The 22329-nt window shown below is 36.2% G+C and overlaps 1 protein-coding gene across 7 annotated transcripts in view; it reads left to right on the top strand.

Moving 5' to 3' along the window:
* Window positions 1-22329, top strand: part of JMJD1C (jumonji domain containing 1C) — a 260878-nt gene that overhangs the window by 125543 nt on the left and 113006 nt on the right. The gene's annotated exons all lie outside the window — the stretch shown is intronic.

Raw genomic sequence — 22329 nt, 5'->3', positions numbered from 1 at the left:
TAATTAAAAAAATTCTTTGAGGGGCGCCTGGGTGGCTCAGTCGGTTGAGCGGCCGACTTCAGCTCAGGTCATGATCTTGCGGTCCGTGAGTTCAAGCCCCGCGTCGGGCTCTGTGCTGACAGCTCAGAGCCTGGAGCCTGTTTCAGATTCTGTGTCTCCCTCTCTCTGACCCTCCCCCGTTCATGCTCTGTCTCTCTCTGTCTCAAAAATAAATAAACGTTAAAAAAAAAATTAAAAAAAAAATTCTTTGGATGGGCTTTACAGCATATTAAACATAGCAAAAGAAAAGATCAATGACCTTAATGTAACAACAGAAACTATTTCATAGTATATTTACAAGAACTTTTAATGTGATATCAGTTCTTCACCAAATTCGTTTAGAGATATAATGCAATTCTGATTAAAAAACCTAGTAGAATTTTTCTTGACAGTTGATAAAGAGACTTTAGGTTTTATTTGGAAAAATGAAGACTAAGAATAATCAAGATACTTTTTGGAGGAATATCCAGATGTGGACGGTCATTTTTCCTACCAAGTATCAGGACTGCTGTGAAGCTTGAGTTATTAAAACTGTGTGGCTTTTGTCACAGGAATAGACAGATTGACCAGTGCAGTAGACTAGATTTCTCCAAAACAAAATAGGGCGTGTTGTGGAATTTTGATTTCTGCAATGTTCAGTAAAGGTTGATAAAGCTGACTTTTTCATGGTTAATTTTTCTTTATCTTAATGTGCCTTTAATTTCTACAAATTAAGTAACATACAGACAGAAAAATGGGGTAAGAAACAAGAGGGAGAATAAATGACTAGACATTTCACAAAAATACTGCATGGCTAATAATCACATTAAGAGGTATTCAGCATCATTATTGATCAGGAAAATGCACATTAAGTGATAACTATTTCACAGAAACATTTTTGACACAGATTTTAAAATGACAATACCAAGTGTTTGGGAGAATGTAAATCCTTGGGATCTCTTTTACTTTCCTGGTGGGAGTGTAAAATGATGGAATAATTTGCTAAAATAGTTTGGTATTATCTTCTAAAATTGACTATTCACATAGCTTTTGTTTTGTGAATGGTTGTTATATTAAAAATAAAATAATAAGACTAAGAGCCAGGGATAAAGCACATTATCATAAATTTGATTTTTATATTTTTATATTGTCAGAAGAGCACATTTCCTAAAATCTAATCCCCCCCCCCCCCGCCCCGCTCTTCACTCCATCCCTAAAAGAATTTTGTAGTCTTTTTTTCTTTCATTTCTATAACATTCTTAGGTTTCTTTTTTAAATGCAGGACATAGCTTTTCTCTTTATCATATACTCAGTAAGTGGCAAAACTACTATTCAAATACCTTGTCAGTTTAGCACCAGAAGTTTATTTGTACTCCTTGTGGCCAACCAAACTGTTGTTAAGAGAATGCTTATGCTAGTAAGAAAAGCACTTAGAAAGCAGTCATCATTTTTATTATACTCATTTGAGGAGAAAATATTCTTGACTTTTCTTTTCTGCAATTTGAGTTTCTAGGTTTTCAATCTTGTAAGCTATTCTGAAATGCTGCAAGATAGAAAAGTTGGTGTGAAGAAAAATAAATTATTGTCTCAGATTTTAAGTAAGTGATTAATTAGCAGGAGAAGTAAGTATAAGAATGAGAAAAGAGAAAACTCAGGAATTAACAGTATTGCTAGATACTGTATAAGGCATTTAGAAAAGTCTTCCTGCAAAATCATTTACTTCACATTTCACTTCTTACAAACTTTTTTTTTTTTCCCCATAGGCTCCATGCTTGGAGCCCAACATGAAGCTAGAACTCATGACCCTGAGATCAAGCCCTGAGCTGGGATCAAGAGTCAGATGCTTAACCAACTGAGCCACCTGAGTGCCCCGACTTCTTACAACTTTTAAAATATATATCTCATATAACACAGGTTTTTCTTTTTAAAAGCTTGTACTTTGAGTATATTCAGTTCAGTTCTTTTAAGAAGATATTTTTATTTAGATTTCTTTATAGAGTTAAAAAAATGTTTTAGCTCCGATTAGGTTAATTCTTTCTTTCTTTTTTTTTTTTAGGGTTAAAAATTTTAGTACATTATAACTAGATTCCATAAAACACTGACACTAAGCTAATTACAATTATACACAAGTATACAAATAAGTTGTAAAAACAATATTTAACAAAAGTCGTCAGACAAAAAGAGTACCTGCTCCATGATTCAAACACAGGCAAATTTAATTTATAAAAGTCTCGAAAGTCAGTATAGTGCTTATCTTTGCAGAAAGAGGAAAGAGAGGTAAGAAAAGATAAAGAGACACTACTGGGTTCTTTAAGCTGCTAGTAGTTCTCTATTTTTGACTGAGATTTTTATTACCTAGATTTGTTTTGTGTTAATTCATCAAGCTCTACAATTATTATGTGTGAAGTTCTCTGTATGTATATATTAATTCAGTAAAACTTTTAAAAGTTCTAAGTTCATCAAAAAGAAAATAAAGAAAAATAAACATAGAACAAATGGGACAAATGGAAAATTCAAAGGAAAATTATAGGGAGATGTAAATATAATATAGTAGTAATTCCATTAAATGTAACTGTACTAAATTCATCAGTTAGAACCAAGCTTGTTACACTTTATTAAGTAGTAAAACATGTTTGTACAAGACACACATCTAAAATAGCTAAGGAAAAAATATAAGTGAAAGTAAAAGAATGGAAAAATAAGTCAAAAAGTAATAAAAAAAATCTAGGATATGTTAGATCTTAAGGCAGAAAGCATTATTAGAGTGATATATACTACAAAATTACAACATTCAGTTCATGAGAAAGAAAGAAATATCCTGATAAGATTAGATTATATTTAAAGCAAATACTGAGAAAACTACAAGGAGAAATAGAAGAATCCACAACAATTCTTTGAGTGACAAAAGATAAAGCAATAAAATAAAAACAATATAAACAACACAAGTGACAGCTCTAAAGTACTGGATATATGTTGAGAGAGCATTACACCCAAGGATTGCAGAGTATATATTCATTTCAAGCATATATAGTACCTTTATAAAAATAATCCTCATGATATTATTCAGCACAAAGTTGGGAATGATAATGGATGACCACATAGGGTAACTTTTTTTTAACAATGCTTTTTAGAAGCTATAGATGAAATGAATATTTGTATGTTAATTTCTAGTTTATAGGACATGGTAGATATTCAATAATTGTTGAATCATTTTTTTCTTTTAATGCTGCATTTATACATGCCTATATTTGTGTTTTCTTCTGTGCTGACAGTGAGATACGAATCTTGATGTGTAATCGGTAAAATTTTTAATCTACTTAACTTGAACTTCTAGTGATTATTTTATGATCTTTATGGGTTGAAGTATGTATTCTCTTCTGGACCTCAAAATCAGATTTTATATGTCTTATTTCTGTTCACATTGTTTCAGGGGTTTGACATTACAGGGTGCACAGGATAGGCTTAATGTTTAGATTTTCTGGAGTAAATTAGTGAGAGATTGGAAATAGTCCTTATTATGAGCAATTTTGTTTGCTTTTTATTTTGTTAAAGAATTGAACTTAACTTGGTTTTTAATAGATATATGGTTTAATTCAGATTTTTTTCAAATTGAAGGAAAAATGAGGTGGATTAAAAAAAGGCGCAGCAAATAAGAATAATGTAATATGCCACTGTGTTCATACAGGGCAGCTGCGTCATCTTAATGGTTTGCCACGTCTGCTCTAGATTTTTTGACTGAAATAAAAGTGTTCCTCAGATACTTCTTAATTTATTTCTCCTCTTTCTCTGCAGGTAATCACTATCCAAATTTGTTGTTTCTTATTGTATGTGCTTATATCCTGTGACTGCATACATAGATATTCATAATAATATGTGGTATTATTTTTGCATATTTTAAACTTGACATACTAGGGGTACCTGGGTGGCTCAGTCGGTTAAGCGGCCGACTTCGGCTCAGGTCATGATCTCAAGGTTTGTGGGTTCGAGCCCCACATCGGGCTCTGTGCTGACTGCTCAGAGCCTGGAGCCTGTTTCAGATTCTGTGTCTCACTCTCTCTGACCCTCCCCCATTCATGCTCTGTCTCTCTCTGTCTCAAAAATAAATAAATGTTAAAAAAAAAATTTTTAAATAAATAAATAAACTTGACATACTATATGTCATTTTGTAATTTGCTTTTTTCATTTAACTTTGTTTAACTTACATATAGTATTCAGTTATATGATTCTTCAAATTTATTTATCCATACCCTGAGAAATAACATTTAGGTTGTTTCTTACTTCTCTGTAAGAAATAATGTTGTAGTGCACGTTTTTGTGCTTATCTCCATGACGTACAGTAAGACCTTTTTGAGGGTATATTTCTGGAAGTGTAATTGTTGAGTTTAGGGCATACTTACCTCATTAGACATTGCCAAATGGCTCTCCAGAGGCAAAGTGCTCTCCATATATTTTCCCATCAGCTCTTATTGAGAGTTCCTATTTTTTTCACATCTTTTTAACATTTAATGTCAGTCTTTGTAATTGCTGATGTCATAAAATACCATCTTAATGTTTGCATTTGTGCTTCTTTGATAACTAAGAAAGCTTAATATCTTTTCATACATTTGTTGACCCTGTAGGCTTCTTCTTTTTGCAGTAACTTGTCCAATATTTTTTGTCCATTGTTCAGTAGGAGGATGTTGCTTTTAAAAGATTGATTTGTAGGATTTCTTTATATATTCTAGATACTAATCCTTTATTGATTCTACACTACATATGTCATCTCCCAGTAGCTCATTTTTTCATATGTGATTATAAGGTTTAGTGAATAAAAGCTTCAGATTTTAGAGTAGTAAATTTTGTGTATTTTATGAGGCAAGGATCAAAATTTTTCCATGTAGTATATTAATTTTCTAAGCAACATTTTTTTTTTTCAAAACAATGTTTATTAAGTCATCCCTTTCTACAGATATTCAGTGCAGTCTCTTTTAAATACCAAGTTTTCTTAATGAATAAGTCTCTTTCTGATTTCTCTAATCTGTGCCAATTGTATTTCTTGGACTTATAGAACCCTGTCTTCAATATTGTAATTTTATTATAAGTCTTGTTACCTGATAAAGCATGTGCTCATATTTGGTTGTCTTTAAGTTCTATCATGGCTATCCTTGGCAGTTTGCACGTTTAGCTTGATATGTAGAAAAAAGAATTCCTTTGACATTTTTTATTGGAATCATATTAAATGTGTATATTAATTGAGGGGAGTGTTTGTTTTACCATATTGAATCATTTCCTCCATGAATGGTGTATATGTCTATTTATCTAGGATCTTGTCTTATGCTTTTAGATAGAGTTTATAGTTTTTTTTCACAAAAGTCTTGATAATCTTTTGATAACTAATTCCTGTACTCTTCTAGTAGTTACTGCTATTGCAAGTAAAATCTTTTTATGCTGTACTTTATAATAGAAGCTAATATATAGAAATATGATTTTTTTTAAGTTTTTAAAATTTATTTTGAGAGAGAGAGAGAGAGAACATGGGGGAGGGGCAGAGAGGAAGTGGGGGGAAAGAGAGAATCCCAGGCAGGTTCTGTGCTGTCAGTGCAGAGCTTGATGCAGGGCCTGAGCTCACAACCTGCAAGATTGTAACCTGAGCGAAAATCAAGAGTCATATGCTTAACTGACTGAGCCACCCACGCGCCCCAGAAATATGATTAAATTTTGTGTAACCAGGAGACTTCCTGAACTCTTTCAAGTGTTACAATGGTTTGACTATAAATTATGTTGGATTTTTTGCCTACTGATCATTTTACTCTTCTTCTCCAAGGATTATACTTTTTTCAAAACTTATTTTTCTTGTCTGCTATGTTCACTAAAACCTACAGGTCAGTGTTGGATACAAACAGTCATCGCAGGCATCTTTGTGCCATTTGTAGTAGGCATTATTATATCATTCCTTTTTTTTTTAATGTTTATTTATTTATTTTGAGAAAAAGAGAGCATGTGTGAGTGAGGGAGGGACAGAGAAAGGGAAAGAGAGAATCCCTTCGCTGCACTGACAGCAAAGAGCCACATGTGGGGCTCGAACCCATGAACTACATGATCATGACCTGAGCGAAAACCAAGAGTCAGGTGTTTAACTGACTAAGCCACCCAGGCTTCCCCATCATTATATCATTCTTGATGGTAAAATGGAATACTAACTTCTATGATGAAAAGGTTTGCAGTAGCTTTTAAAATTAAAATATAGGCTGGGCACCTGGGGTGGCTCAGTCGGTTAAGCCTCCAACTTCGGCTCAGGTCATGATCTCAACATTCACGAGTTTGAGCTTCGCGTCGGGCTGAGCTGTGCAGACAGGTCAGAGCCTGGATCCTGCTTCGGATTCTGTGTCTCCCTCTCTCTCTCTGCCCCTCCCTACCAATGCTCTCTCTCTTTCTCTTTCTCTCTCAAAATTAAACATTAAAAAAATTTTTTTAATAAATTAAAATATACTGTGTCAGCATTGATTTCTCAACCTTGTTCATGTCATGGCATACATAGAAAATGTCACATCTGTATATAACACATTAAAATAAGCTAAGGCAGCTTCTTGTAATTGGGGTTCGCATTGCCTTAGGCCTCATCCACCTGCCTCAAAGGCTAAATAGAGCAAAATCAGCGCTTCTACCCTGATAGGTATTGCAGGCATTGCAGTTGGAAATCTGTCCTCTAATCTTGTACCACTAAAGTGCTGTTAGCCCTAGATTTTACATAGATTTATTTGATTTATTTATTAGTGTAAAACTCCTTGTTTCTTTTATTGCTTAAAAGTTGTTGTTTGTTGTTCATAAATGATTATTAAGCTTCATCAAATGCTTTTTTTTTTTAATCTAATGAGATAGTTATATAGTTTTCTCTTTTAATATATATTTTTTGAGAGAGTGTGCAAGTGTGCACACTTGTGCATACCATCAGGAGAGGGGCAGAGGAAGGAGAGAGAGAATGTTAATATCTTAATATGGTGAATTACATTTATAGAATAGCCTGCATTCTTAGGAGAAGTCTGCCTTGAGCATTTCTAGATCAATTTAACAGAAAAGTTTTTATTTATGTGACTCATCTTGTTGCTAGCTCAGGAAAATAAACATTATTTTTTTAATTGTGAAATGCACTATAAAAATAAAAACATGTATAAACATTTTTATGTAATATTTTATTTACATAAATTTATGTAATTGAATGACCAACTCTTTAATTGCCACCGAGGTTAAAAAGTAGAGCATTACCAGTGCACCTCAGTTGCATTTCTTCCTCCTTCCTCACCTCAAAGGGGGTAACTAGTATCATGACTTCTGTGTTACCATTCCTTTGCTTTTATTTATAGCTTTAGAACCCAAATATGTATCTATAAACAGTTATTATTTAGTTTTCAAAAGTTGAGTAAGAACACAGATTTAACTCTGTATAGAGCATATTATTGCTACCATTGGCTAAAGGCTTTCAGAAGCAGATATAAGCAGAACAGTTTCTAGGTCATTGTGTGTCTTCACAGTCTCTTTTGGGGGAGATCGTAATGACTCACTCATAAAGTGAATAGTGTTGAGTGGTGAGTCCTCTTTACCACCATTGAGGCATCTGGTGGGCCCTTACTAATACAGATACTATATAGAGTGAAATCAGAGGGAATGGGCTACTATCTGCCTCATAATTCTAAACTCACTATGGTTTACCCCAAGTTCAGAGGAGTAAGTCAAAGCAGAAGAGTTTTTAGCATGAAATGCATGTTTTCCATTGATAATATATCCAGCACAACACGGAGGAGAGAGCATGAGCTTCATTACCACATAATCTAGACATGTCAAGTATATATTAGACTTAAAACCAGGAATTCTATCCTCAGACTACAGAAAGTTATTTAGGCAGAGAGGATCTCATTGATAATAGATCTCAACAATCTATTTCTTTTTCTTTTAATGTTTATTTTTGAGAGAAAGAGTGCCCATATGCATACCTGCACACAAGTGAGGAAGGGGCAGAGATAGAGGTGGACGGAGGGACCGGAATGGGCTCTGTACTGACAGCAGAGAGCTCAATGCGGAGCTCAAACTCCCAAACCATGAGATCATGACCTGAGCTGAAGTCAGACACTTAACTGACTGAAGTCACAGTATGCGAGTGAGGATTGCTTTCTGTGTTGGTTTTTTTTTTTTTTTTTTTTTGTTAAAGATTTTTTTTTTTTTTTGAGGGGAGGGTGCCTGGGTGACTCAGTCGGTTGAGCCTTCAACTTCAGCTCAGGTCATGATCTCGCAGTTTCTGGGTTTGAGCTCTGCATCAGGCTCTGTGCTGATAGCTTGGAGCCTGGAGCCTGCTTCAGATCCTGTGTCTCCCTCTCTCTCTGCCCCTCCCTCCTCACTCTCTCTCTCTCTCTCTCTCTCTCAAAAACAAGTAAATATTAAAAAAAAAAATTTAAGTAAATATTTTATTTTTAAGTAATCTCTATACCCAACATGGGGTTCGAATTTACAACCCCGAGATTAAGTGTCGCACTCTCTACCTACTGAGCCAGCCAGGTATCCCCTAGATTCTTGCTACCTTTGCTCATAAAGGTTGCCTTATTCTCCTTTGTGTGCTGGCTCACTTGTTTTCTTTATTCCTGTCTTTCTTTTTCTTCATTTATTTTGTCATTTTGGTGGACATACATCCTGAATAGCTTTTTGAGTTTGGATGCTTGAGAGAGATATTTTTTGGTCTTTTTCTTTTTTCTTCTTTCTGTTTTTTGTTGTTGTTGTTGCTATTTGTTTTTTAAGATTTTGTTTTTAAGTAATCTACACCCAGCATGGGGCCTGAACTCATGTCCCCAAGATCCAGTTGCATGCTCTACTGATTGAGCCAGCCAGACCCCCCTGGTCTTTCTTGATAATAGTTTGTCTAGGTATTTAATTCTAGCTTCAAAATAAGTTTTTTTCACTATTTTGAAGATACACCATTTTATTTAAAAGCTTCCATGCCAGCTGTTGAGACTATGCCCCTTTTTTTTTTTCTTAAAAACTTTTAATATTTATTTATTTTGAGAGAGAGGGGGACAGACCATGAGTTGGGGAGGGGCAGAGAGGCTGAGCCCTCAGCACAGAGCCTGAAGCAGGGCTCGAACTCATGAACTGTGAAATCATGACCGGAGCTTAAGATGGACGCTTAACAGACTGAGCCACCCAGGAGTCACCTTTTTTTTTCTTTCGGGAAGCTTGTAGAATTTTGTCTTCTCCCCAAAGTTTCTGAAGTTCTACTGCGAGGTTTCTTTTTATCTGTTTATTTTCATCCATTGTGTTTAGGCCCTTTTAATCTGGTAGTTTACTTTCTCAAATCTGGGAGATTGTTTTTGGTTTGTTTTGTTCTACCCCCTTTGATTATAGCTTTCCCTTCTTTGTTTTTGTTCCCGCCTAAAATGGACATTGGCCCTTCATTTTTCTTCTGGTTCTCTAATTTTCTCTCCTGTTTTTCATTTCTCTGTTTTTATTCTACTTTCAATTTCTAATTTCCTAAGAAGTAAATTTCCTCAACTTTCCTTTCATTATGTTGTTGTTTCTTTATTTTGAAAGAGAGAACCCATGAGTGGGGGAGGGGCACAGAGAGAGAGAGAGAAAGAAAGGGAGAAAGAGAATCCCAAGCAGGCGCCATGCTCAGTGTGGAGCCCAACTTGGCACTTGATCTCATGACTCAGATCGTGACCCTAACTGAAATCATGAGTCAGACACTTAACTGACTGAGCCACCTAGGTGCTCCTCAACTTTCCTTTTAAGATTCCAACTGATTTTCTTTTACAGCATCTTGTTTTTGTTTCGTGGACGAGATATCTTATTCTGAGAATATAAATTTTGGTTTTGTTCATGTTTTAGTCTCTGTTCCTAGCTTCTATTTCTTACATGTTATGCTTTCCCTTTCATCTGTCTATTTATTTATAGACTCTGTCTTTTAGAGGCTTTCCAAAGATAACCAAATATCACTGACTGGCTGCTCGTGATTGAGAAGGAAACCAAAATGCTGATTGGAAGTTTCAAGTGCATGGATAGGGTTTGTCTGTTTTAGGATTTATTGGATGGTGATCTGGGAAGACTGTTTATGGGCCAAATCCGTGTGGTAGGATTTTGAGTTATCATTTCTCAGATTGGTTACTTTCCCCAGGGAAGAGTCACTGTTCTGCATGCATGGTAAGGATCTGAGTGTAAGGATTCTGGGTTCCAATTGGAGAAGAAGGCTGGATTCTCTGACTTTAGATATTAATATGTATAGTCACTTAATTTTCCTGTTTTGGTTTGGACAAGATGATGAAACCCTGAACTGAGTTTGTGTTCTTTATCCAGAGACCCTCTGTTTTAAACTTTTTAGAGAAAAAACCTTTCAAGACAGCATATCTCCCTAGGCATGGAGGGGATTGAGGGATCTGATTTTATTTTCTTCTTAAATGGCTCTCACTGACATGCTTCTTGCTTTATTAGCCCTGTACTCCCTTTACCCTTAGTTCCATTGTTACCTGATACTGCCCATTTTTGAAAATTCTATGGTGTGAAATAGATTGGTTTTCACCTTCTTTCTATCTCAGCCTGGAACTTAGCTTTCTCTAGTCATTTACCATTGGTCCATTTCCGTTCTAACTTTCAAAATGTCATTGATTTTTCTACCTCTTACCTACCCTTTTTTTCCTATCCTTCTAAAGTATATTTCCTTCTAAGGGAGTTCCCTGATGTAGTTTTTAGTGGAATTTCAGGAGGGACTGAAATTAAATTCATGTATATCATTCTCCATCTTAACCCGGAAACCTAAACCTACTTTTTAATTGTCCTACTTATTTTTAGTATGTACAGTATTTATGTTGAAGCATTGAAATATCCTGTAAAGGATAATATCTAGGTGTTCCATATATTAAAAAAAATAATAAAACATTAAGATATTAATTCTTTTTGTGACTGTCAACATTCCTACTTCCCTTTTGGAATAGGAACTAGATAAAAAGAAAGGACATACTAGGAAAAGTCAAATGAATCTGTCAAATTATTCAATGTGAATGCCAACCACTATAAAATATTGAAATAAAAATTACATATTTTATACTTTCTTTTCAGATGCAGCTACTAAGAGGTAATGTCAGAAAAATGTATTTTAATTAAATTACTTATGGTGCTGTAAACTTTGATTACAAGCATAGCAGTATGCCTTTGAGAAAGACCCTCTAGTAAATTAAATTCAGTTAATTCAGGGATACATAAGCCATGAAAAATGAAGAGCAAATGATTGACCACACTGAATAATGATCTTTACATATGTATTGGAAAGTACTCTTGTTTTACATGGTAGTAAAACTACCCACAAAATTTATCTTATTGTGGTGCTTACTTGAAAATTTGGAAAACAGAAAAATGTCTTTCTGTTAGCTTAGCAATGCATCTGGTGTTATTAATAGGTTATTGATATTTAAAATTCTTATACTTCCTCTATAGGCTTAATGATGGGGACACTTAAAAGTCATTGCTCATGAGGGGTGTCTGGCTGGCTCAGTTGGTAGACCATGCGACTATTAATCTCGAGGTTGTGAGTTTGAGCCCTATGTTGGGTAGAGATTACTTAAAATCTTAAGCGGCACCTAGGTGGCTCAGTTGGTTGAGTGTCTGACTTCGGCTCAGATCACAGTCTCTCAGTTTGTGGGTTCAAGCCCTGCACTGGGCTCTGTGCTGACAGCTCAGAGCCTGGAGCCTGCTTCGGATTCTGTGTCTCCCTCTCTCTCTGCCCCTCCCCTGCTCATGCTCTGTCTCTCTCTCAAATAAATAAACGTTAAAAAAATTTTTTTTTTGTAAGTTAAATCTTAAAAAAAAGGTCATTGTACTTGAATATATATTTTCAAAGTATTTTGGATGTCTTTAAGATTAAAAAAAAAACATGGAGTAGGTAAGTCAAGTTACATAGCTTTTCAAAGAGTAGTCTTATGTCACATACAACTAACTAGTCCCTATGAAGTTTGGGGATCTAAATCATAGAAAAAGATCCAAAAAATTATGTCAAAGTCAAGGCAGAACTTAGTCATTAGTGCATCATGTGTACTTTTAAAATTATTTATTTTACTATTTACTGTGAAGAGACACTTAACAGTTTTTATGTACCACTATATTCATGTTGTTCTGTTGAATTAAACTTAGAACTTATACAGTATCCATTACTTAAAAACATGTTGCTCTGCATATCAGAGCTTGACTAAGATAGTCTCAGTCTTCTTGAAGAATAAAAGGGAAGAAGGAGCAAATTGTTGTGTGACCAAGTCCTTTTTTTTTTTTTTTCTTTCTGCCATAAAACATCCTACCCAAAAGCCCTGTTTCAGTGGAGGCTAGAATTGTTTAGTGTGAGTTTTACTCAGGATATAGTGACTCATTGTGAGATTTTGCTCAGAAGAAAGAACTCTGTGGTGATAGCATATACATTGCTCACTTTTTTTCCTGAGTTCCCTGTAGTTTCACTAGAACTTTATTTTGTGAAGTATGTTAAGTGATAAAACACCTGCTATATTAGTTTGGCAGGGCTTCCATAACATAATACCAGAGACTGAGTGGCTTAAACAACAGAAATCTATATTCTCAACAGTTCTTGTGACTAGAAGTCCAGGATCAGTGTGTCAGCAGAGTTGGTTCCTTCTGAGGGCTGTGAGGAAAGGATCTGTGCCAGGCATCTCTCTTTGACTTATAAGTGACTATCTTCTTCCTGTGTCTTCACATCATCTGCCCTCTGGACCTGTGCCCAAATTTCCTCCTCTTATGAGGACGCTAGCCTCACTGGACTATCTCCCACCCTGATGATCTCATTTTTAACTTAATTACCTCTGTAAAAAAAAAAAAAACAAAAAAACCCTGTCTTCGAAATGTCATATTTGGAGGCACTGGAAATGAAGACTTTAAACATAGGAATTTAAAAAATGTTTTTTAATGTTTGTTTGTTTATTTATTTATTTATTTATTAAATATTTTTTAATGTTTATTCACTTTTTAAGAGACAGAGACAGAGTGTGAGCAGGGCAGGGGCAGAGAGAGAGGGAGACACAGAATTCGAAACAGGCTCCAGGCTCCCAGCTGTCAGCACAGAGCCTGACGCGGGGATTGAACTCACAAGCTGTGAGATCATGACCTGAGCTGAAGTCGGATGCTTACCCGACTGAGCCACCCAGCTGCCCCAAATGTTTATTTATTTTTGAGAGAGAGTCGGAACACAAGCAGGGGAGGGCAGGGAGAGAGGGAGACAGAATCCAAAGCAGGCTCTAGGCTCCAAACTGTCAGCACAGAGCCCAATATAGGGCTCAAACTCACAAACCATGAAATCATGACCTGAGCCAAAGTCGGATGCTTAACTGGCTAAACCACCCAGGCACCCCTAAACATACGAATTTTTTAGAGGGAATACAATTCAGTCCATAACACATGCTATTATAAAAATGTCTCTTCAAAATAGAGGATATATCTTGAGAAGTGAAATAATTTATTAAAATGTGCTTGGATATTATTATAATCAATGAGAGCTTAGTTTGCCTATTATCAGAAACCTGTTTTTTGTTTTTTTTTTTTTTAATAAAATCTATTCATTTATTTTGAATGAGAGAATCCCAAGCAGGCTGACAGCATGGAGCCAGATGCAGGGCTCCCAACTCAAGAACTGAAGTGAACAACCATGAAACCACGACCTGAGCCAAAATCAAGAGTCAGGCGCTCTACCAACTAAGCCACGCAGAAGCCCCTACAAGCATGGTTTTGAAAGGGAAGCAGCAATGAAATCTCAGCACCAGTTCTGGGAAGAGCCAACTCCCCGTTAGATAGATCCTCTTAGAGGCAGCTTGATAATCACTTTTTTGTTACAGGAACTCAAGCCAAGTACTAGATTCACTCAATAATAGTCCCAATACTAAACACTTTACAAATGCTTAAATAGATGATATTTTGCACTTATCTTTACCTAGATACCTTTCTTTATAGGATACTGAAATCTTTCTTGTTTTAAGATTTTATTTTTAAGTAATCTCTATACCCAGTGTGAGGCTCAAACCCACAACCCCGAGATCAAGAGTTCTATGCTCCACTGACTAAGTGGCGCCCCCCTGCCCCCAGTCTTTATCTTTAGTTAGGTATGCTGAGCTGCTAAGGTTAATTGTTAATTGGAGTATAAGAAAAGCTATTATTTGAGAATTTGAATAGATTTCTTACCATGTTTGAGTCCTAACTGTGGCTTAGCTTTCTGTGTAAATTTTTTTTAACGTTTATTTATTTTTGACAGAAAGAGAACATGTGTGGGCACACAAGCGAGTGGGGGAGAGACAGAATCTACAACAGGCTGCATACTTTCAGCACAGAGCCCAATGTAGGGCTCAAATTCACGAACCTTGAGATCATGACCTGAGCTGAAATCAAGAGTCAGATGCTTAACTGACTGAGCCACCCAGGCACCTCTTGATAGCATCTTTTTGAAAAAGGTGTGGGAAACGGCCACTCATTCATTGATGGAATAAGATATAGAGATAACAGCTTTTATGGAGAACAGTTCTAGTTATATACTCAACTCATTTTTTTTCCCTAGGAATTTGTTCTACAGCGTACATGGGTTTGTAGGAAATGACTTATGTGGGGGTTTCTTCCTGTGTTTATAATAGCAAGAGATTGGGAGCAGCCTAAATATCTATTAAATAAATTATGAGGAGTGCCTGGTTAATCAGTTGGCTCTTGACTTTGGCTCAGGTCATGATCTCATGGTTCATGAGTTTGAGCCCCATGTCAGGCTCTTTGCTGACAGTGCACAGCCTGCTTGAGATTCTCCCTCTCTCTCTGCCCTTCCCTCTCTGGCACTCACTCTCTCTCTCTCTCTCTCTCTTTCTCTCTCTCGTTCAAAAAATAAATAAATAAACTTAAAAAAAATTATGATCCATCCATCTAGAGGAATGGAATGCAGCCAGCCATTAAGAAGAATGAAGTGGCTCGGTATATACCGATAGGGAACAGGATGACTTCCGGAACTTCTTAGTTTTATTTTATTTTTTATTGTTTTTTATTCGAATTCCAGTATAGTTAACATACAGTGTTATATTGGTTTCAGGTATACAATATAGTGATTCAACTATTCTGTATATTACTAGTGCTCATCATAAGTGTACTGAGAGTAGCTTTTTAAAAAATGCAGTACAAGGTATATACAGTTTTTTAAACCATTTGTTTTATATATGGTCTCTATATTGTGTATACGTGTATGCATGCCTGAATATACATACAGTATCTATGAAAGAATTTGTGATAAAACTTGTTGCATCTGAGCTAAAGAAATTGGATGTGCTTACCTGGACTGAAAGGGTAACTGGTGTTTCCCTGAATATATTTTAATATTGTGTACCCTGTGTGTTTCTGAGAGATAGTGATTCTCAAGCATTTTCCTTTATTGCTCTTCCTATAAATTTATGCTTTAGTGGCTATTAAGGAAATTTGCTGAGGTCTTTAAATTGAATATGCAGCCCTTGTAGATGGTACTTTCTTAATGTTTTTTTTTTCCTTAGGTCTCAGTTTTCACCCTGAAAGCAGTGCTGTGCTGTTTAAATGATCTACCTTTAACATTTAGAAAAGAAAACTAGTTGACCAAAGGTTTTGTGCATGTAAGAGGGATGGTTCTGTAAAATTCCCTTCCTGTGATGAAACATTTTCCTCTTTTCAAATTCTCCAAACTATTATCATTTCCTAAAGTAGTAAATTTGAAAGATGTACAAAGTTGTTTTATGTCTAGACAAAGAAGGATAGCCTCCCATTCCCTGTGGCACAAATATTTCATCAGTAATTTTGTTGTGCTTTTAATCACAGTGCTGACCTATTATTTTAGGAGGTAGTTTGTGGCTCTGAAACCAAACATCTATTTGAGATAGAGTCCCTAACCTTGGCCTCATTAGTAATATAATTACCATAGCTTTCCAACTATATTGAATTAGCATATTACCTTAGATATTTGATTGGATGTTACAGTCACTGAAGTGTGATAAGGCCTAGTAGAGTAGACATTTAAGAAATACATTTGTTTAATGTATACTTCTCTGTTTCTTTAGACAATGCAGTTTATCAGCAGTTCTAATAATACATACCCATTAATTCAGACATTCCACTTCTAGGAATTTATTGTACAGTCTACATGTATTTGTTAGAAATAAAGGATCATCATTGTTACTGTAAGTGACATAATCCAGAGGCTTAATCATCCACAGAAAACTGAAAATTCAAGAAGACTGGGTTCTTTGAGAGGCTTTCTCTGTGTTTCTTAGGGAGATGACTTTTGGGATGGTCTTGAAGTTTGACCACAAAGATAAGGGCATTCATGCAGAGCCTCTTGGAATTCATAGGAATTGACCTTGTTATCTGCAAATCATTTTATTTTTATATTTTTCTAAAGATTGTAAATTAATATTTTATTTAAAAATTATGGGCAGCAGTAACAGAGTAGGTATGTATTTATAGGGTATTTAAAACAGGTGAGTTATTTATTTTAAAGCGGACTTACCAATATACTGTAATACAAAATCCAGTTTTTGTGTTTAAGGTACAATAATTGAAATATCTTAAGTTCTAAACTTTTTCCAAATTGCACATTTTCTAGAATGGTTCTTGACATTATAGGCTGTCTGTAATGTTTATTTAATCTGTAAATCATTGATTTATGATTTTGAAAGATTATAACAAATACAGCATTCTGTCTTTTTTTGTTATAATGTGTGGAAAGAACACTTCAAATATGTAAATATTTGGAAATAATATGTTTGAGGTTAAAATGTATTCACCAAAAGGTATTTTGAAGCCCTAACCCCTGGTACTTACAAATGTGCCCTAGTTGAAAATTGAGTCTTTGCAGATGTAGTCAAGTTAAGGGGAGGTTATTAGGGTGGGCCTAAATCCTCTACAGCTAGCGTTCCTTTAAGGGAGAAAGGGAGGCAGATACACAGACAGAGATTGGAGTGATGCAGCTGTATGGCAAACAACACAAAATTGCCAGCAAACCACCTACACAGAGAGAGACAAGGAAGAAACTCCCTTACAGGTTTCAAAGGGAGCAGTAACCCTGCAGACACCTTGCTTTCAGATGTCTTCTTTCTTTCTTTCTTTCTTTCTTTCTTTCTTTCTTTCTTTCTTTCTTTCTTTCTCTTTCTTTCTTTCTTTCTTTCTTTCTCTTTCTTTCTTTCTTTCTTCTTTTCTTTCTTTTCTTTCTTTCTTTTTTAATGTTTTTATTTTTGAGAGAGAGTGAGCGAGTACAAGCAGGGGAGGAGCAGAGAGAGGAGACAGAGGATACGAAGCAGGCTCTGTGCTGACAGCAGAGACTGATGCGGGGGCTCGAGCTCATAAACCATGAGATCATGACCTGAGCCGAAAAGTCAGACACTTCTTACTTCTGACTTCTTACTTCTAGAACTATGAGCCAGTAAAGTTCTGTTGTTTTAAGCCACCCACAGTACTTGATTGCAGCAGTCCTAAGAAACGATAAAACACAAGTTTAAAATAATTTTGTTTTTATACTTTATATCATATATTCTAATGTCTCATTTTTAACCTTTCCTTGTTTCTTGTTTTCTCACCTTTTCATATTTCCTTATTTCCTTTGCCTTTTTTGGTCATATACAGTTGACCCTTGAACAGTTTGAGAGTTGGGGCACTGACACCTTCCCGTGCACACAGTCAAAATCTGCATGTAACCTTGGATTCCCCCAGAACCTGACTTCTAATAGCTGACTGTTGACCAGAAGCCTTAATAACATAAACAGTTGATTAATACATATTTTCTATGTTATATGACATAAACTGTATTTTTATGATAAAGTAGGCTATAGAAAATACTATTTAAAAATTTAGAAGGACGAGAAAGTACATTTATAATACTGTACTGTATTTATTGAAAAAAAATCCATGTATAAGTGGACTCACGCAGTTCAAACCCATGTTGTTCAAGGGTCAGGTATAATCTCATTCTCTTCTCTAGCTGAGGTTGTAATTGAAGTCCTTTTATCCAAGCTTATCTATCAGGGCTATAAACTGAACCTTTTTTTTCTTCAGACACTGAAGTCTGTAATACCTGGGCTTGATGAAACCCTGAATCAGTCACCAAAGATATTGCAGAGTGTGCCTTTATGGTCTGGTCCCTAATGGTCTTAGTGAGAACCTTAGACTATGTAGTTGTAGAGCAGTATAATGGACTTTCAAAAGTCATCTTGTCCAACTTTTTCATTTTGTGAATAGAAAATTTTAACTGTCTCATTTCTTTCTTTATTGTGCTCTCATTTTCTTTTTTTTTTTTAATGTTTATTTTTGAGAGAGAGGGGGGCACAGGGTGTGAGCAGGGGAGGGGCAGAGAGAAAGGGCGACACAGAATCTGAAGCAGGCTCCAGGCTCTGAGCACAGAACCCGACGCGGGGCTCGAACCCACGACCTGTGAGATCATGACCTGAGCCGAAGTCAGACACCCAAACGCCCCAATTGTGCTGTCATTTTCTAAAATGGCCTGGCTAAATAAGTTCTTGGTGTTAATATAATTTCTCTTCTGGGCTTTTGAAAATCAAAATGTTAATGAAGAGACAGGTGTCTGTGAAGTTGATGCATTTAAAAGTTAACATTATTTGTTGTGTGTAAAAGTGTACTTTGTACATAGTATACACAATTTGTTCAAAATTACTAATCTGGCTTTAACGTTTCTGTGAGGATAACTTTGTGCTCTATTTATAGCTGAAATACTAGCTCTAACCAACCAAACTTTTTTTCCCCCACTAAACCCAGGAATGACTTAAACCCAGTAATAGTTGAATTTTTATACCAGAAGCATATTATTTCATAGGTGAGAAAATTAAATAAGCTTCATTTAGACGTGAGTTGTAGTGCTGTTGGCCTTGATTTCAATATTAGTGATTTCTTAAGGTGTCTTGAAGCAGAAAAACACATAAAAGAAGGCTGTGTATTGATAGGTTGATACAGATGTGACTCAGCAACTTGCAGGAAGCTACTCATACTTCTTCATTAGGAGCTGTGTGGCTCAATATTTGGTAATTCAGTGTTTATGGTAACTTTATAGAACATAACTACTGCAACTATACTTATCAATTGTACTTATTGACTAAAATATTACAAAATTTGTCCTCTGACACTTGGAGCTAAATTGTAAATTTTTGCATGTAAGGAACCTTGGTCATAAAAGTTAACTCAAAATTAAGTTCCTGTTTTCTTACAGCTGATTTTTTTAATGTTTATTTATTTTGGAGTGCCTGCGTGGCTCAGTCAGTTAAGCATCCAACTTAGGCTCAGGTCATGATCTCATGGTTCATGACTTCAAGCCCCACCTTGGGCTCTGTGCTGACAGCTTGGACCCTAGAGCTTGTTTCAGATTCAGTGTCTCCCTCTCTCTCTCTGCCCCTCCTCTGCTTATGCTCTGTTTCTCTCTGCCTCAAAAATAAACATTAAAAAAAATTTTAAATAAATGTTTATTTATTTTTGAGACAGAGAGTGCATGCTCAAATGGGGGAGGGGGACAGAGGATCTGAAGCTGGTTCTGCTCTGACAGCAGAGTGGGGCTCGAACCCACAAACTACAAGATCATGACCTGAGCCAAAGTCAGCTACTTAACCGACTGAACCACCAGGGCAACCCTAAAGCTCATTTTTTCTTGATCAACAGGCTAACTAGTGAGCCTGTATGCATTCAGAGCAAGAAAAGAAGCTATGAAAAGACAACTCATGAGCTTGAAACGGTTGATTTCTTTTTTTATTTTTTATTTTTTTTTAATGTTTATTTTTGAGAAAGAGAGACAGAGACAGAGTGTGAACAGGGGATGGGCAGAGAGAGAGGGAGACAGAGAATCCAAAGCAGGCTCCAGGTTCTGAGATGTCAGCACAGAGCCCAAAGTGAGGCTCAAACTCACTAACCACAAAATCATGACCTGAGTGGAAGTTGCCCTTAACTGACTAAGCCACCCAGGCAACGCTTAATTTCTTTTTTTTTTTTAAGTTTATTTATTTTGAGAAAGAGAGGATGCGCTCAAGTGGGGGAAGGGGCAGAGAGAGAGAGAGAGAGAGAGAGAGAGAGAGAGAGACAGAATCCTAAGCAGGCTCTATACCACCAATACAGAGTCCAGTGCAGGGCTGGAACGCATGAACTGAGAGATCATGACCTGAGCCAAAGTCAGATGCTTAACTGACTGAGTTACCCAGGCGCCCTGAAATACTTAATTTCTTATTCAAGTTTTCATTTTATAGGGGCCCCTCAGTGGCTCAGTCGGTTAAGCATCCATCTCTTGATTTTGGCTCAGGTCATGGTCCCATGGTTCTTAAGATCAAGCCCCACATCAGGCTCTGTGATGACAGTGCGGATCCTGCTTGGGATTCTCTCTCTCCCTCTCTTTGTCTCTCTGCCTCTCCCCCACTCATATTCTCTTTCTCTTTTTCTCAAAATAAGTAAGTAAACTTAAAAAAATAAACAAGTTTTTATTTTATAATACTTATAGGTACCCTCAGAATTCTTCTAAATGCTAACCAACTAAATACTAACTAGTGTACTAACTTCATAAGATTTTTTTTTTTACTGTTTGAGGGAGAATTCCTTAACTGCTATTTCCCCTTTTTAATTTAGTGGTCTCAAGATGATTGTGACACTACTTTACATAGTAGGCTCATATAATAAAACAACATGCTGGCTATAACAGTTTAGATCTACATTTTCTTTTCTTTCTTTTTTTATTTTAAGTTTATTTATTTTGAGAGATAGAGTGTGTGTGCAGTCAGGGATGGGCAGAGAGAGGGAGAGAGAGAATCCCAAGCAGGCTTCAGAGTCAAGGAAAGAGTAAGTTTCTAAGAACATTAATGTGAAATGCTTATGAGTTAAGTAGAATTGAGTACTGAAAAGAGACAGGGATTTGGCAATAAATGGGACATTACTTTGAGAGCAGTTTGAAGAGAATGCAGAAATAGAAAGGTAGATTATATTGGTTTATCAAACTAGCATAACTTGAAGATTTTATTTTGAAATCCTATTTTAATGTCAAGGAGTGTGTTATATAAAGTGTTTTCCATAAAGGATGACAAGTAAATGTTACATATTGCCAGCTATGTTGTAGCCCTGTGAGAGTGGTAGCAGTAACCATAAAAAAAAAAGACCCGAAAGAAACAGCAGAGGTCTTCACATTGGAATATGGCTAGGAAAGTAGTGATTGTTGTATATTCACCCCCACTTGGAATGAAAGCTCTGTGAGAGCTGGAGATGTTAGTTTGGTTCTACACAGTGCTTATCCCCTAGATATTTGTGGTCAAAAGATTAAAAAAAATGAAAGATTAAAAAAAATTTTTAAGTAACAATAGTGGAAATGATTATGGTTGGGGGTTAGAATACATGATCCTGCTGGAAAAGAGAACTTGGCTAAGGGGCACCTGGGTGGCTCAGTGGGTTAGGCATCAGGTCATGATCTTACGGTTTGTGAGTTTGAGCCCTGCATCAGACTCTGCACTGACAGTGCAGGACCTGCTTGGGATTCTCTCTTTCCCCCTCTTGCGGTTCCTCCCCCACTTGTGCTGCCTCTCTCTCTCTCTCTCTCTCTCTCTCAATCTCAAAATAAATAAATTAAAAAAAATTTTTTTTAATAAAATAAGACAATTTGACTAGGTTGGCGGTATGACTCTGCAGAAGAGAGTAAGAATGGTGGCTGATCTTATATTATCATGTTAATAATGAGGGACTATAAAGTGGATTTGACATTAGAATGTAGGATATTAGTATGACATGATGATGTTTGTCCTGTCTTAATTACTCCCACAGACTTAAATAGATCCTAGGGTCATTCAGTCTGTGGGAATGACCAGTAAGATGACTTTTAAACAGTTTCTTAAAACAAGTTTGTAGGAGTCCTGGGGCACCTGGCTGGCTAAATTGGAAGAACATGCGACTCTTAATCTAGGGGTTGTGAGTTCAAGCCCCACAATGTGTGTAGAGATTACTTAAATAAACTTAAAAAATAAAACAAGTTAGTAGGAGTGCAATTAAAATATAGAATGGAAATGTAAATATTTTATGTCTCTACATATTTTCCCTTCGATTTCATCTTTTCCCCTTTCCCACAAAAAAAGAAAGAAAAGAAATGTTAAGTTAAAAGATTAGTCTTTAGGGGCGCCTGGGTGGCTCAGTCGGTTAAGCATCCGACTTCAGCTCAGGTCGTGATCTCGCGGTCCGTGAGTTCGAGCCCCGTGTCGGGCTCTGGGCTAACAGCTCAGAGCCTGGAGCCTGCTTCAGATTCTGTGTCTCCCTCTCTCTCTGCCTCTTCCCCCGTTCGCTCTCTGTCTCTCTCTG

Source organism: Panthera leo, chromosome D2, assembly GCF_018350215.1.
Source record: "Panthera leo isolate Ple1 chromosome D2, P.leo_Ple1_pat1.1, whole genome shotgun sequence".
NCBI classification, from domain to species: Eukaryota; Metazoa; Chordata; class Mammalia; order Carnivora; family Felidae; genus Panthera; species Panthera leo.
The sequence above is the reverse complement of the archived record's forward strand: the minus strand, read 5'-3'. Positions and strand labels throughout refer to the sequence as shown.